Below are 16,200 nucleotides of genomic sequence, written 5' to 3'. Positions count from 1 at the left end.
AGAGGCACAGAGGTTAGTAGCATTTAAGGTCAGGATCTCTGGACCAGTTCTGGGCCCAGGCAGCAACTGCACAACTGAATCATGGCACGCTCAAGGCCACCACAGGTGCGAGTGCTGGAGAAATCTGGCTGAGCATGATTAGAACCGCAGTACAGTAGAAGAACTTATATCCCCGAAATTCTCAAGAAAAAGGATTTCATGAAGCTGCAAGTCTTTTTAAGTTTCTTCAGTGTGTGAGTCATTTCGGAATTGAACCTATTAAAGAATATCATCCACAGCACCTGCCACTGCTATGTGTTTATAAGAAACATCTGGGGTTAGATCTCCCCACAATCATAACATCACACCTTGAATGTGGCTTCAGTAATCAGATTCTTACATCCCAGGTACTTCTAAGCTGCCAAGGCCACCTCCTACAAGGAGCATAGGAGGCCTCAGATCCTTTCTGAGAGAGTCAGAGCTACCTCTCAGTGAAGTGGTGTTAACTCATCTGTACAAACAAATGAACAAGCCGAGATTCAAAGTCAGACTGCAAAGCCCAGGCTAATTTTTAACCTCTGACCACAGATGCGAAGCTTTCCATCTTCTCCCCATCTGCTGCCTATTGAGATTATGGGGGAAGACATTGTACTAACATTTACATATAATGTGTGCTTAACTGAGTAACAGAATGGATAAATCAACTCTGCCTGATGGCACTTTCTAATTTTGATCCAAATTAACTAAATCTTGACTTTTAATCCAAACTATTGTTTTTTAACTTATGGCCCCACTTTGTTACCAAAAAGTAGCTTACAAAGATACATAAAGTATAGCAAGATAATATGAATTAAAGGTAGATGAGAAAGAAAAGTGAGCACAATGGTAGGGACACAAAAAGGTGCTAGGATCGAGGCTAATACAAAATCAAACATCACAAGGTCCTTCTATGCACTGAGAATTTATTCCTTTATAAACGTATGCAGCATTTTAGAGGTGTGCCAGTAAAACTCTAAGTCAGTCTGATTTATTATCTATTACCCGGTTATGTCCTAAAAAGACAGGACAGCTTTGCTATAAGTTGCTTTACATGACACCCATGATAATGTCGGAAAAGTCTGTAGTTCAGAATTATTGTTAGAACCTAATGAATATGCGACCATGGATTGTAGACTAAAAGACCACATGTAACAGCAGTTACCTGAATTTTCTACCATACTGGTTGTCGTTACCAACACCCACAGGGGATAAAGATTGAATTCAAAGTCAAGCAAATGTTCAATTCACCATGTCCAGTCTCTATTATGTCTGCAAATTTTACTCCTCAAAATAATGACAGAACAGTGCTAGGTATATTGTAGTCACAAATACATACGGCATTCAACATTTATTGTATTTAATGCTATTAATAAGATATAATTGACTTTGATAATAAACAGGAAACGAATGCAGATTTTGATTTGTTGTTTTATCAATGAACATCGCATAGCACATCACACAGCACAACTACATACTTATTCAGGAGCCATGATTTTTCACTTTAAGAAATCCCTGAGATTCAAACATGCTACTCCCGACTCCAAGAGAGCAAGAAAACAATCAGAAGTTTGTGAGCAGGTGTAGCATCTTGAAAAATCAAAACTACGCATAGAGCGATTCTAACACTCTCCCTAACAAGATCATGCCAGAACCAGGGTTAGAGGCCCATAAATCCCAGAACCTAGGTTGGAGACAGGTAGGGAGGGTATTCAGAAGGAGTCACATAAGCGATTTGGATAGAATACTCACTACTTCCCTCCCTGCCATCTGCGAACTAAGACTGTATGGTTGGTCTATATCAGCAATTCTCAAACGTGAATGGGGCATCAACTGAAGAGCTTGTCAAAATGCAGATTCTGACTCAGTAGATGTAGCTTGGGGCCAAGATTCTACACATGTAGGAAGCTTATAGACGATGCTGATGCTTGCTGGTCCGAGGACCTCAATTATAAGCAGTGAGGATTTTTATTATATCTTTTATCACTAAGTTGATATATGAAAACAGACTTGCTTTTACTAGTATGGTGGTTAATTTTATATGTCAACTTTGCTGGACTCAGGAATGTCCAAATAGCTAAGTAAAACATTATTTCCAGGTGTGTCTATGGGGATTTTTCCAGAAGAGATTAATAATTGAATCAGTCAACTAAGTAAAGAAGCCACCTGCACCACTGCAGGTGGGCATCATCCAATCTGTTCAGGGCCTCAACAGAACAAAAATGTGGAGGAAGGGCAAATTCGCTCTCTCTGCTTGAGCTGAGACATCCATCTTCTCCTATCCCCGGACATCAGCTTTCCTGGTTCTCAGGCTTTCAGACTTAGACAGGGACCACACCATCGGCTCCCTGGTTCTCAGGCCTTTGGACTTGGACTGAATTATACCACTGGCTTTCCTGGATCTCCAGCTTTCAGACCATGAGACTTCTCAGCCTCCATAACCACTTGATCCAGTTCCTATAATAACCTCCTCTTATGTATGTCTGTGTATATCCTTGGTTCTGTTTCTCTGGAGAACACTAATATACTTGAGTAAAAACAAACTACAAATGGTTTGGAGACTCAATTGGTTTTGTGCTGTGCAATATGGAAACTTCTGGCCTTGTGTGGCTATTTAAATTAAAATTTAAATGACTTTAAGTTAAATAAAGTTTAAAACTTAGTTCCTCAGCTACATTAGCCACATTTTAAGTGCTCAATAACCATATGTGGTAGTGGCTACCATATTGGACAGCATGGAAAAACATTTCCATTATCACGGAAAGTTCTATTGAACAATGCTGAACTGGAGATGGTTCAGTTACCAAAGAAAAATTTAAAGAATATAAGGTTTACTCCACTTTAAAACAAATCAAAAAGTGAAATCTTGAACTGTCATCTATAAAATTCCAACCATCTTTGCTCAGAAAAAAAACAAAGATAGGTCAGGACAACATGATACCCATTAATAAAAGAAGCTTACATTCCTTCTTCCCAGCAAAGTGCAGTACAGCTCAACCTCAAATGGAACATGACATTAATGGGCTAAAAGGGAAAGATGGGTAACAGAGAGCAGCGGAAGCTAAACAGAACAGGCCCTATGCTCTGCACGCTTCATTCCAAAGCCATTTTCATTACCCTTTGCTTTTATCAGTCAATCTCGTGACTTATGGGGAAACTAACACCAGTGAGAAAAAAGATAGGTGATGTGGAGCACAGTTTTTTGTTCAGCTGTATCTAGAATACTCCATTCTGACTATTCAACACAAGCAGCAACAACCAAAAACAAAAACACAAAGAAACCAAGAGGACATATTAGTCAGGGTTCTCTAGAGAAACAGAACCAATAGGCTACATAAATATCTACAAAACTTATATACAAAATATATACAAAATTTAAGTTGTTTTAGTATTACACGTAATATAATATAAAACACATTATATATAACATATATATAACATATATAACAATATAAAACAAGATATTATATATATAATGTAGAAACAGAGACAGATTTTAAGGAATTGGTTCACATGATTGTGAGCACTGGCATGTCCGACTCTGCAAAGCAGACCAGGAGGCTAGAAACCCAGGGAAGAGCTGGGTAGTATTGCAGTATTGAGTCTGAAGGCAGTCTGGAGGCAAAATTCCTTCTTCTTTGGGGGGCCTCGGGAGTTCTCTTAAGACCTTTAACTGATTAGATGAGGCCCATCCACATTATGGAGAGTAATCTGCTTTACTCAAAGTCTACTGGTTTAAACATTACTCACACGGAAAATATACCTTCTTGGCCATGTCTAGACTGGTGTTTGATCAAACAACTGGGTACCATGGGCTAGGCAAGTTGACACAGGAAATTAACCATCACAAGGGGATAGAGATTATGAATCTTTAGCTCTGTGTCCCTAGTGTTTGGGGCCTCCCTACCAGCTCTCTTCGTGGCTGCTTTCCTCAAACTCAACAGCTACGCCAGTGGAAACTATAATGATAGTCATGCTGGAACAATGGCACACTTAACTGTGCTGACCACCTGTCGCCTGTCCCACTTCAGTTTGTTGACAAGCACAAAGTCTCCATGAGCTTTCAGAACTGGATGCCTGACGTCAATGCTGAGATTTCTCTAGGACAACGGGATAGTGAAGAGCATTGGCTTTTCCCTTTTCCCCAAACACCCTCATGCCAAAGCCCACCCAGCACACTGAAAATTGGAATTACATTTTGCCGATTATATGACCACTTGGGAAATCTGGAAAATAAACGAGATGTGTGTCAATCACTCTGAGCATCTCAGAAAACAAGCACTGCTGGAGGGGAAAAGGATTTTCATTAAAAGAGCCTTTCCAGGGTTCTAAACCAAACTCGAATTTTCCCCTGGGTTTGGCATATAAAAGAGAAGGGAGTTTGCTCGCCTTCTACAAAAAAATAATTCTTTCAGATCACGGTCTTCGTGGTCTATGAGAGATATAAGTTTATCCTTCCACTAGAAAGCTCCTTCTGCCTTTAACTTCCTAATTTTATATTTGTAGCTGATGGATATAAAGTCTGAAGAGGTGTTGTCTGGGTGAGAATAAATTAAGCTATAAATCTACAGAAATCCTTCCTCCCACAATGATATTACATAACCAGGTAGCAGGTTTCTAGACTGATTTCCTTAACCACTGACTCCAACGCCTAACCATAAACTTTGTGAATCACAGGCACTAATATCCAGCTTGCAATCGAGCTGTAGCTTTGCGCCTTCACCTTGGAACGCTTGGCACAGTCCTTAGAACGCTTTTTCTAAGCATTGGGTTTGAGACCGAGTCCTACATTCTGTGCATGTTTTTTCAAAGGCATCAGTAAACTCCATGATTATCAGTTACTCTCAGCTGATGATGAGAAAAGATTATCAAAAGTACAGTTATTTAAATCCCTTTGATGCAGACTTTGAAACAGTCCATGAACCAAATCTCATCATGATAGGTTTCAGAGGAAGTGTAAGAATTGTGTATGATTAAAGTGACTTAGTTTCCAACAGTCACTGTAAATTCCAGAAATGAAACTAGTAAATTCTGTCACATAGGGTGAAAAAAATAGACTGAGAATATACCCCTTCTACAACTTGGCCCCCTATCCACCTTTCCACATTCTAGACTTATCGTCTGCTACCCTCACCTACCCTGTCTTGCCTTCCACCTTCTCAAATTCATTCCTACCTTTGAATGAATCCAACCCATTTCCATTTAAGACCCACCAAAAGTCCTATGTGCTAGGTACTTATGGCTCAAATCCCATATCTTCCGTAAGCCTTCTCAGACCTAATCACTTAGAATTAGTCTCTCCTCCTCTGTACTTTCGGAATACATTGTCTTTACCAGAATTGGAGCCTTTATCACAGTTCAGGTGGGCTTACTTGTGTATCTTTCTCGTAATTTGTGAGCTCTGACTCAAAAATTTACTATGTGTCATTTTTCTTTCCTTCCCAACACGTGACACACTACATGCCCAAATAAATGTTGAAAATGGAATGGGATGGAAAGGAATAGAAGCAGCTCCAGAGAGAGACAGTTTCACAGGCGCAGGTTAAGCTGCTAATACAGCTTTTCCAAAGGCCCAGTGATTCTGCAACGTAGCACAATGTCTCCAGATCACAGGACCCCAAAGACAGGGGAGAAATGTCCTTAGAACAATGACATAGAGAAGCATAAAAGGACAGGGGATCCCGCTAAGGGGACACTTCAGCAAGAACCAGGGTGCACTCACTCTCCCAGAATTGCCTCAAATCTCCTATTCTTGCCAGAAAAAATCTACTAAGTCTGCCACTGAATCTTTCCTAGCCCAATGCAAAGTGGTAAACTGTGACGCTCCCCCCACCACATACTATAATAAAAGAATAAGTCGTGTTTAAAGCTCGTCCATACACATTACCACATTCCATTCTCAGGAACCTTGTGAGGTGGGCAGGGTAGTTGTTTCTCATCTGATAGATGAAGAAAGAGAATCTCAGAGGTTAAATAATTTTCCAAAGGTCACATAGGTAGTTTATGGCAGAGCTGGAACAGTAACTCAGGTCCTTTTTGATTTATTTTTGGAGGTGCCAGCTACATGCCCACTTTGGTAGGAATAAGATTTCCAAGCCTTGACTGCCCTTTACTATTTCTACTCCAAGCATTTTGGGTTGGGGTGGGGAGAGCAGCAAGGAGTTCCAGATGTGGAAGCAGGGAAGGCTCAGGCAAGGCAAGGGGGGTGGGGGGAGGAGGTGGGGAGGGAGCGAGCCCCTGGGGCGGCTGGATTTATTGTGTCAGGGGAGTTCAGATTTCTGTAGACGCTCTTCCTCTAGAAGCAGATTGTTCTTTTCAGACAAATCCTTCAAAGATAATTAGTAATTGTAATTATCCAAGTCAAGAAAAGTACAGGGCTGCATGCTGGAGTGCAGGAAGGGGAGAGTTCCTAGAAACCATTCAGGAGTCATTGCTCCAGTGAGGGTGGAGAAGGGACTGCCCATTTCTCAGAAAGAAAGAAAAAGTTGAGGTCCTTTGAGCTCTCAAAATATGCCTCTTGGAACATTTGATCTTGAGACAAAGTACAAACATCTCCTTGAATGAGGTCCAGGACGTTCGGCCACAGGCAGTAGCCACTTTTCATGGACAAGATTTGCTGACAAGTATGCCTAATTCAATGTTGTCACATTTTATGGGAATTAACCAAATACTAAGGTCATATGCTAATGATAGGCTGGAAAAGAAAGATGTTCCAAAATGCAAGGCAAGTTTGTTCATAAAAACTTTTTGACTCTTTGGCATTTAGTATGGGGTGGGGCGGGTGGGCATGTACATAAAGCAAACATGTAACAGATGTAAATGATACATCTGATAACAAGAAACAAAATACATGTTATTTCTGCAAGAGATTTTTACAATGCTGAATTAGTCCTCAAAGGGAATAGGTGAAGAAAAAGCAAAGGACTGAAGGCAAACCAGAAGAACCCAAGAAAGCCCTAAGGTGGAGGGAAAAGAGAAATCAAGCCAAAATGATGGAAAGAGATGAGTGAAAACTGAGAGAGACAGAAAAAAAGCAAGGCTCTGCAAATACCAATATGTGCTCATCCTAAAAAGATGTTTACCTTTTAACCTAGGTTGTAAGAGTACCGTTTCATAAATTTATCTTAATTTTAATTTTTAATTTTTAAATTTTATTTTAAATATTATTCCACTTTGCTTCAGTAGGTTTAAAATATATGAAGAGTTGGGCTTTCCAAGTAGGAAATATTATAATACATAATTTACTAAGATGATGGGACAGTGAACAATTTTTAAGTTTAGGAAATTCTAATATTGTTTGGAATATGCTTGTGTGCATATATATGTGTATGTGTGTGTATATATAATATATATAATATATATACACACACATATATATTTTTATATATTGTATATAGTAAAAAGTATAAAAGTATGTGTATGTATATACATACATGCATACATATTTACAGTTTTCTTTAAGAATACTGGCAAAGACCTAGAGACATTCAGCAGGTTGTGAACCTTGGGGTCACTAGGCTAAATAGAATAATAATTTAGCTAAAGAGCCAAACTGTTGAGAAGAATAAATGACTAGGTTGCTATGAGAATTTTCTCCTGGCTGATCCAAAAAGACAGATATAGGGAACTACAGAAAGTGAGACCTTGTCCTCACTCACACCACACCAACCACCTTCAGATGTGAGCCCCTAGGAGGTGGAGGACGAGAGAGCTGAGCCTTCCATTTGGAAGAGGAGTCTTTGGAAAACTGTGGGCCACAGCAAATTAAAAGAGCCAAACACAAAACCACTACCTCCTTTCTGATAAAGAAGAAGAAAGTAAAGACTTTGTTACACAGGGTTGCTGCATAGAGGGTGCATGCATGTGTGTGTTTTAACGCAAAGTTAAATCAAGTTCTAAATTACTGTCAGACAAGAGGAGCCTAGAAGCAAATTTTTGACTCTGAAAAAAAATCCAAATGAATTGTATTTTATCCAAAGTAATAAATCCATTACTATTTATTTATTATTACTTCTTCCCTACTTAAAAGAGAGAGAGGGAATTTGATATAGCTTTTCATTAAAAGCAGGCATAAATACTGTTGAAACAGAAATTAAAACCAGAAAAGGAGAAAGAGACAAATATCCTGACCACAAAGGATAATAGACTTACCATGACTGAGCTCCACGCTTGGCCCCAAGCTTCTTGGCAGTCAAGACCAAAAGGAAAACACAGTGAGTTATATAACGCCAATGAAAGAAAGCATACAAATACTTCAAGGGAGAAAACCTTTGTCTCTGGAAGTAAATTTACCAAAAAGCATTCACCACTAGATTAAATAATGATTGATAACAGTTGAAGTCTCATGGCAGGAGCTGCTTGCATTTGTATTTCTTAGAGTGCTAGACTGTATCTTAGCATAAATTTATTTTTCAGCTCTTCCTTATGACAGGTTAATAAGTATGCTAATGATGCTACAAATGTACTTTTGTGAAAAAATGTATAAGAATGTGAACAGTATGTTAAAGTCTTACTTTCTCTCAGTTATTCAAAAGCAAATTTTACCACTTTAACCAAAGCTAGATGCCAGTCCATGGTGGTATCCAGTAGAATTGGTTTTCATCTTCAAAGGATATCAGGAACTGTCTCTATCTTCATAAATAAGCATTCTCCAAGGAATAATAGTGCTAATGGGATTTTAAGATACCCTGGATATTGTACCATAGCGCAAAGCTTTTGGGAGTGCAGCGGATTTGTTTCCATTTTAATGTCAGAAGTAGAGGAGTGCGTTTATTCTTCTTTGGAATGATGGAGAGAAGTGTCTTTGCAAACGCATAACACTGGCACATGGAAAAAGCTTATAGGAATGATTAAGAAATGAACGATAAAGGCTTATACCAAGAGACAAAACAAGGGAATGTAGCTATCAAGGGAAAGAGTGCCAACAGACACTTATGAAGGACATGAAAAAGAGGTCCAGGTGGATTTACAAGGAAAACGTGAATTTTAGAAAATTACTGAAAAATCTTGCTTTAAAAGCAGAACTGAGGAACAAATAGGAAAAATAAATTACAGAGACTACGGAAATTTTGGCTATCCAAGGGGTTAATCAGAGTTTAAGAAAAGGTGCATAATTCTAGAACATATAATATATCAAGTTTATGTTCTGTAAGAACAGGAATAATTCCAACCACATGAGGATTTAAAGTCTTAGGACTATTGCCACCATAGCCAAACAAAATGGAAAGAAAAGGGATACTATAGCTGATTTGGTACAAAAATAAGGAAAGAAAAAGAGAGAGACAAGACAAAAAGCAGCAACATAGATAAAAAGAGCATGGATTTGGAGTTGGACTCACTTGGATATAAACGCCTTTTTACCATTCACTGGCTCTGTGATATGGGATAAGTTACAAAATTTCTCCAAGCCTCAGTTCCTCATTCGCAAAATAAGGATAACAGAACTATGAGGTGACTGAAATGGAATTATACGAAAAACACTCAGCACAGTGCCTTCCACAAATATTACTGATGTATTTATAGAGACCGGAGGTGGGGAGAGGGCGGGGGAGAGAGAGACAGAGAGAGAAAGGGATAAAAGGAAGGAAGGGTGAAAGGGAGGGAAGGAGGGAGAGAGAGGAAGGAAGGAGAGAAGGGAGGGAGGGAGGGAGGAAGAAGGAAAGAAAGGAAAGGAAAGGAAGAAAGGAAGAAAAGAAAGAAAGAAAAGAAGGAAGGAAGAAAAAGAAAGAAATCCCCACTTAGGGAGCTTGCAAAGAAATACAGCCAGCCAAATAAAATAGAGGAGAAAACCATGCTGTCATATACTGCTGGATGTCTTAGAGTAGAAATGCCCCTTAGAGATTATTGAATTCAACTCCAATTTCATAGATAGTTAAACTGAGACCCAAAGCGGTACTAACTCAAGGTCACACTGTAAGTTTGCAATAAATCGCTTCTCTGGAAAAAAAAATCTATTATGGTTATTTTAGGAGAGAAAATAAATATCAGGCAAAGTTGGGTGATTTATTTACAGCCATAAGTAGGGGATGAGCACTAGCCCTGGCTGGCCTAAATTTCCAAAATTTATTACCTGAATTTTTTACTTGCTTCTGGTCTGGTCACTTAAGACTTTCTCCTAAATTTAATGAATACTGTTTCATATTCTAGTTAAACATAAACATAAAGAATCTATTAAACATTTTATTCATTATAAGACTGCCAAGACCGAGCACGTAGCTCTTTGGAGTAAATAATTATTACCTCTTTGTTACTTTAACCACATCCTTGAAGACAATTTAGCCCAGACATGTCAATTAATACCAGAATCGTTCATTCTTGGCAGCCAGTGTTTCTTGTTACCTTTTCCTTTAGCCAAATCCCAGCAGCTATAATCACAGAGATCCTTTTCAATGTCCTATAACCTGATTGTTATTTCAAATTGTAGCCAGAAAGAGTATTTCTCAATGGAAAAAAAAAATTTTCCAAGGAAAGAAACGATGTGTTCCAGCCAATGAGGCATATTGTTGAATACTTGCAGAGAGTGTAAGAATATGTCTCCGTTCTTTCTTTTATTGTTTCAAAGCCCAAATCACTAAAAAATACTTGCAATGAGATTTTGATTTATGTTCATTTTTTACATCAGCATATGCCAAAAGATCTATTCAGGTTGACTTCATCTTAGGAAAATGGCAGAGCTATTTGGTTCTACTTTCTAACCAGATTTCTTGAACTTTCACTTGGTGACCACTATCAATCTGATTTCAATCCACAAACACCAGCTATAAGATGTTTTTAGGCCCCTTTAAATCTTTACAGAGAAGTGTCAGACAGATTCTCCTATCTTCCCAAAGAAGTTTAGCATTTAAAAGAGGAGATAAATAGTTTAAATGACAATGACCAACACAAGAAAAGCCATCATTCTGCCAACTACTAAAGAAGTAATTTAGTCAATAAATACTGAGTTAAGAGGAAGCATGTATGGGGCCGGCCCCGGGCCCCGTGGCCGCGTGGTTAAGTTCTCCAGCTCCGCTTCGGGGGCCCAGGGTTTCTCTGGTTGGGATCCTGGGCGTGGACATGGCACCACTCATCAGGCCATGCTGAGGCGGCATCCCACATGCCACAACTAGAAGGACCTACAACTAAGATATACAACTATGTACCGGGGGCATTTGGGGACATAAAGCAGAAAAAAAAAAAAAAAAGATTGGCAACAGTTGTTAGCTCAGGTGCCAATGTTTCAAAAAAAAAAAGAATCAATCATGAAGCACTTAAAATTCACACATGACTAGTTCATATCCCAGAATCTCTGGAAGAGGGTCATGAACACGTACGTTTGAAAACCTCCACAGTTCTTTGTACTGTGACATGAGGGTTGAAAATCACTAACCAATGATGAGACTGATCAGTAGAGCTACAGCTTGAAGTCTGGAAAAAGGAAATGGAACCTTCAGAGTTGGAGTCACCTTGTAGAATAGAGCTCACTTTCTTGGATGAAACAACCCCAGCAAATATAGAGAGGTGTTAGGATAGCAAAGACCAGAAATGGATTTCAAGGCAAAATCAGGGGTCTTGGACAAGAAAGTAATGAGAAAAAGAAGAGGCATTATGGTTTGGACCAGCAGTTCTGTGGATGTGATCCCCAGCAGCTTCAGTATCACCTGGAAACTTAAAAATGCAAAATTCCTCAACCACATCTGACTTATTGAATCCAAAACTCTGGTGGTGGGGCCCAGCAATGTGTGTTTTAACAAATCCCCAGGGTGGCGATGATGCATACTAAAGTTAAAGAACCACTGGTCAAGAGTCTGAGAACGGACTGAAGGAGAGAACCTAAGTACGGTAGAGGATGTCTGGAGGCCTTAGAATGTTTCCAAGATCTCATGGAAATCTCATTAATTAACCATGCCCTATAGTTCTAAGGGAGATTCATCTAATACTAAAGAATTGATATTACACACACAGTATTCTCTGGCAGCAATGCAACAAAGTTAGAAATCAATAACAAAATGTCTGTAAAAAATACAATTAGAAACTAAAAACTATACTTCTAAATAATTCATTGAAGAAATAAAAATTATACTGGAAATTATAAAATACTTAGAACTGAAAGTCGACAAAAAATACTACATATAAAACTTGCACAGTGCCAATAAAGTGATGCTTAAAGGAGCAAGCTTAATCTTAAATAGGTACATTAGAAAAGATCAGGATTAAAAATTAATGAATTAAGATTCCAAACATACATGGAATACAATATACCTTTTTCTAAAATTTACCAAAATTAACCAGGAAAGAAAGACTGAACCTGAATAGACTTGCAATCATAATATCAAGGGTTCTCAACTGGGCACCCCAGACCGGAAATAACATCTCTTGGGAACTTGTTAGTAATGTGAATTCTCAGACCCCACTCACCCCTACTGAATCTGGGGGTGGGGCCTAGCAATCTGTGTTTTAATAAATCCTCCAGGTGATTCTGGTGCAACTAAAACCATAAAGCCCACACTACAAAGGAAGTTACTAAAATCGTTTCAGTTATTTTTATCTCTGATTAACACCTGAGATCTCCCTTATAACCATTATGAGGTTTGAATGGGTTTTCATAGGTGAAATTAGTGATAGTCATGATAATATGGATTGACTGAAATATTTCACTCCCACTTGGCACGAAGATAGTATAAAAGTCTGGTACACCCTGGAGACTATACACTTCAGAATGGTACCCTAGCCAAGATCTCTTATTGGACTTGTGTCCAGCCTTGAATTCAGGGGATTCTAGTTGTCTGAATGGTGTCTCAAAATATTGTCATTTGCCTCAATGACATTTTCCAACAAGCTGTGGTCAGGACACCTAAAAGGACAAAGATTTGGTATTTTTGTACTCTTTTTGTGCCTGCTTTCTAGCAAGTGTTGTGCATGTGTCAGAATTTGCTCTGAAACTTGCTTTCATTATAACCTGGTAGTGAGACAGTGGAGGAATGGCAAACTCCCACTTGCCTCTCTTGGTGGCTACGATTATCTACCAAAAAGAAGCTAAAAGTCGTACATGACCAGTTAGTCTGGGCTGGTTCACATTAAGTGGATTTAAGAGAGAATGGGAAAAGAGAACTTGGAGACAATGAGTAAAGACAATTCTCTCAAGAAACTTTGTAAAAGGACCATGACAGGCGATGGGAATGAGTAGGAGTGAACTCAAGAAGGATTTTTGCATTCTTTCTGAGTAGTTAATAAAATAATCCTGCTATCTTTTTTCCTTTTTTTTTCTAATATTCCCCCAATACCTTGAAAGTATCACAAAGAAAACAAATTGAAAGCTTGTGATACTCAAGAAACACATTAAGGTGTTTTAAATTCATTCACATTTTATTCTATTATAGTCTATATTTGAGCACATATGCAAACTATTTATTATTACAAAGAGTTTGGCAAAATAGGAAGTATGTTTAGACCAGTAAAATCAGTTGTATTTTTTATTAAGTTTTAAAAATCTTTTTTTAGGGGCCGGCCCCATGGTCGAGTGGTTAACTTCCTATGCTCCGCTTCAGTGGCCCAGGGTTTCACCGGTTTGGATCCTAGGTGCGGACATGGCACTGCTCATCAAGCCATGCTGAGGTGGCATCCCACATGCCACAACTAGAAGGACCCACAACTAAAAATATACAGCTATGTATCGGGGGGGCTTTGGGGAGAAAAAGGAAAAATAAAATCCTTAAAAAAAAAATCTTTTTTTAAAGGTGTACTTTTTGGTGAGGAAGATTGGGCCTGAGCTCACATCTGTTGCCAATCTTCCTCTTTCTTTTTTTTTCCTCCCCAAAGCCCCAGTACATAGTTGTATATCCTACTTATAAGTCCTTCTAGTTCTTCTATGTGGGATGCCTCCATAGCGTGGCTTGATGAGCAATGTGTAGGTCTGCCCCCAGGTTCCAAACCTGTGAACTCTGGGCCCCGAAGTGGAGCACGTGAAATTAACCACTATGCCACCAGGCCAGCCCTCAACATCAATTTTTAAACTTTTAACATTTTAGCCACTGAAAAACAGGACAGCCTTGGGCTTTCTGTTCAGCATCTGTTGTTCTGTTCCACTTCTGTGAAATGCCATTCCCCTTTAACTATCACAAACAAACCTTCAACAATATTTGTTCTTTGGAGCATTTTGTTTCCATAATTTCAGGTCACAGGAAGGTTGGATAGGAAAGAGGGACGTTTTGTTAATGAATTCTTCTCTTTTTCCAAAGGCTTAATTCTAATCCATTAGAATGCTTAATTTTCTTCTGCAATAAATATACCCCAAGGTTATTTTCCCTGGTGAAGTCGCTGGGCACAAATAAATCCTGAGTTTTCATGGCCTGACTTCAGAATTTTTCCTTTTACAATTCCCAGCCTGGCAGAATTCTCAAATTAAAGACTGACTCACACAGACTGCCAAATTGGGCATTCTGATGAGAAGAATTCGTCTCTTCAGCTGACACCAAGTATTGTAAGGACCTAACCAAGGAAAGGTGAGTCTTAAATATCTATGCTAGAGAAAAGTCTTAGTCAGCCAAAGTAAATTAAGGATATTTAGACCAGGCACATTCTAAACATTTCTAACCCACTATCCAGATGTTTCTATGAAAACAACTCCAAATTAGTTCCTTTTAGGAAGCATAATTTTGAAACACTGATGAAAACAACCTCAATTTTTTATCAGATCTAATGAATTGTTCTAGTTTATTAAACAAAGAATTTATTATTCTGCCTTTATCTTTTTCTCTTACAAAAGATCTCATTTTAATAATAAAAATAATAAATATTTGAATTCAAGTTGTCCTCTCTTTAAGGAAGTCAACAATTCTATTCATTTTTTTAATCTAGTCTTTGTTTAAACATAATCATTGGTAAGGTATAAGAATACTTAATACTAATTTACTTTTACCTAACTTCGGTTTCTTTTTTTTTCAAGATTGGCACCTGAGCTAACATCTCTTGCCAATCTTCTTCTTTTTTTCTTCTTCTTCTCTTTCTTCTCCCCAAAGCTCCCAGTACATATTTTAGGTCCCTCTGGTTGTGCTATGTGGGACGCCACCTCAGCATGGCCTGATGAGCGGTGCCATGTCCACACCCAGGATCCAATCCAGCAAAACCCTGGGCCGCAGAAGCAGAGCTCACGAACTTAACCACTCAGCCACAGGGCCGGCCCCTCACTTCGGTTTCTTAAAGGACCTTCACGTTCATTCTCTCAAAATCTATGAGATAGGGATGTGCAGAAGTTATTGCCATTTTGTAGATGTGGAAACTGAGGTTCAGAAATGTAAGGGACTTGCTTAAGTTCCCACAGCTAGTAAGTGCTAAAGGCAAGACCCACTTATAAGACTCCAAACTCCAAACCCAATGGTCCTTTCATGACATCACTTATGTTCCATTTGAGTATCTGAGCAGAAGACAGTGGATCCACCAGTACTGTCCCTGTTTCCAAGGGCTTACGTATCAATCTTTTTCAGTGGACTTTGTGATTGAATTCCAGGCTGGCCTTACTGAAGGCCTACCACAAAGACCACAGAATTTTAATTTTAAAAAAAAAAACTTTCAATGCTCAAATAAGCTCATGGTTCAAACATAATAAGTAGTCGAAAGATTTGGACGTGATTAAAAGAAATATTTCTAGGCAATACTGCATTTATACCATAATGTTAAACAATAAAAACACTGTAATATTAACTAATGAACAGAGAGAAAAAAAGTGTTATGTTTGTTAGAAAAGCAACTAAGCAAGAGTCTAATAAAGGAATAGCAATTGCTATCCAGAGCCCATAAAACCTTCTGTTCAAGGTGACAGACTAAACACATGTGTTTACTTTTCATTCTTTCCCAAACCCTATTTAAAAATATAAAGAGATATTTTTTAAACAATGAATCCCTAACAGCACTGGAAACGAGAAAAAGTATAATCAGTAGACCCAAAATTTTGAGGAAATAAAAAGCAGATGGGATCAGACTGATGGAAAATCCAAACCAGAGAAGACTGCAACATCCAATAGGTGTGGGAAAGACAGCTGTAAGCGAGACGTTCATCCCTAAGGACTCTGCCAGGAAGAAACTGTAAGCTGAATCCACAAATGTAGGGGGAAGAGTGAATGATGAGGAGATTATCAAAGTAATAAAGAAATATCTATGAAACAGCTGAGCCCGCTGTGTCCCCTCTTCTCCCTGTCTATGGAAATCTTCTGT

General features: G+C 38.6%; 1 protein-coding gene and 1 long non-coding RNA gene across 6 annotated transcripts in view; one reads left to right on the top strand and one right to left on the bottom strand.

Moving 5' to 3' along the window:
- Window positions 1-16,200, top strand: part of EDNRA (endothelin receptor type A) — a 104,474-nt gene that overhangs the window by 18,095 nt on the left and 70,179 nt on the right. For both annotated transcript variants that reach the window (XM_070611646.1, XM_008527444.2), the window contains exon 2: window positions 14,374-14,492. The gene's annotated coding sequence lies outside the window, so the exon portion shown is untranslated. The remainder of the gene's footprint in view (window positions 1-14,373; window positions 14,493-16,200) is intronic.
- The window catches only part of LOC139082065 (uncharacterized), a 70,829-nt gene that overhangs the window by 37,027 nt on the left and 17,602 nt on the right, over window positions 1-16,200 (bottom strand). The gene's annotated exons all lie outside the window — the stretch shown is intronic.

The sequence above is a fragment of the Equus przewalskii genome, chromosome 2, assembly GCF_037783145.1.
Source record: "Equus przewalskii isolate Varuska chromosome 2, EquPr2, whole genome shotgun sequence".
Classification (NCBI taxonomy): Eukaryota; Metazoa; Chordata; class Mammalia; order Perissodactyla; family Equidae; genus Equus; species Equus przewalskii.
The sequence above is the reverse complement of the archived record's forward strand: the minus strand, read 5'-3'. Positions and strand labels throughout refer to the sequence as shown.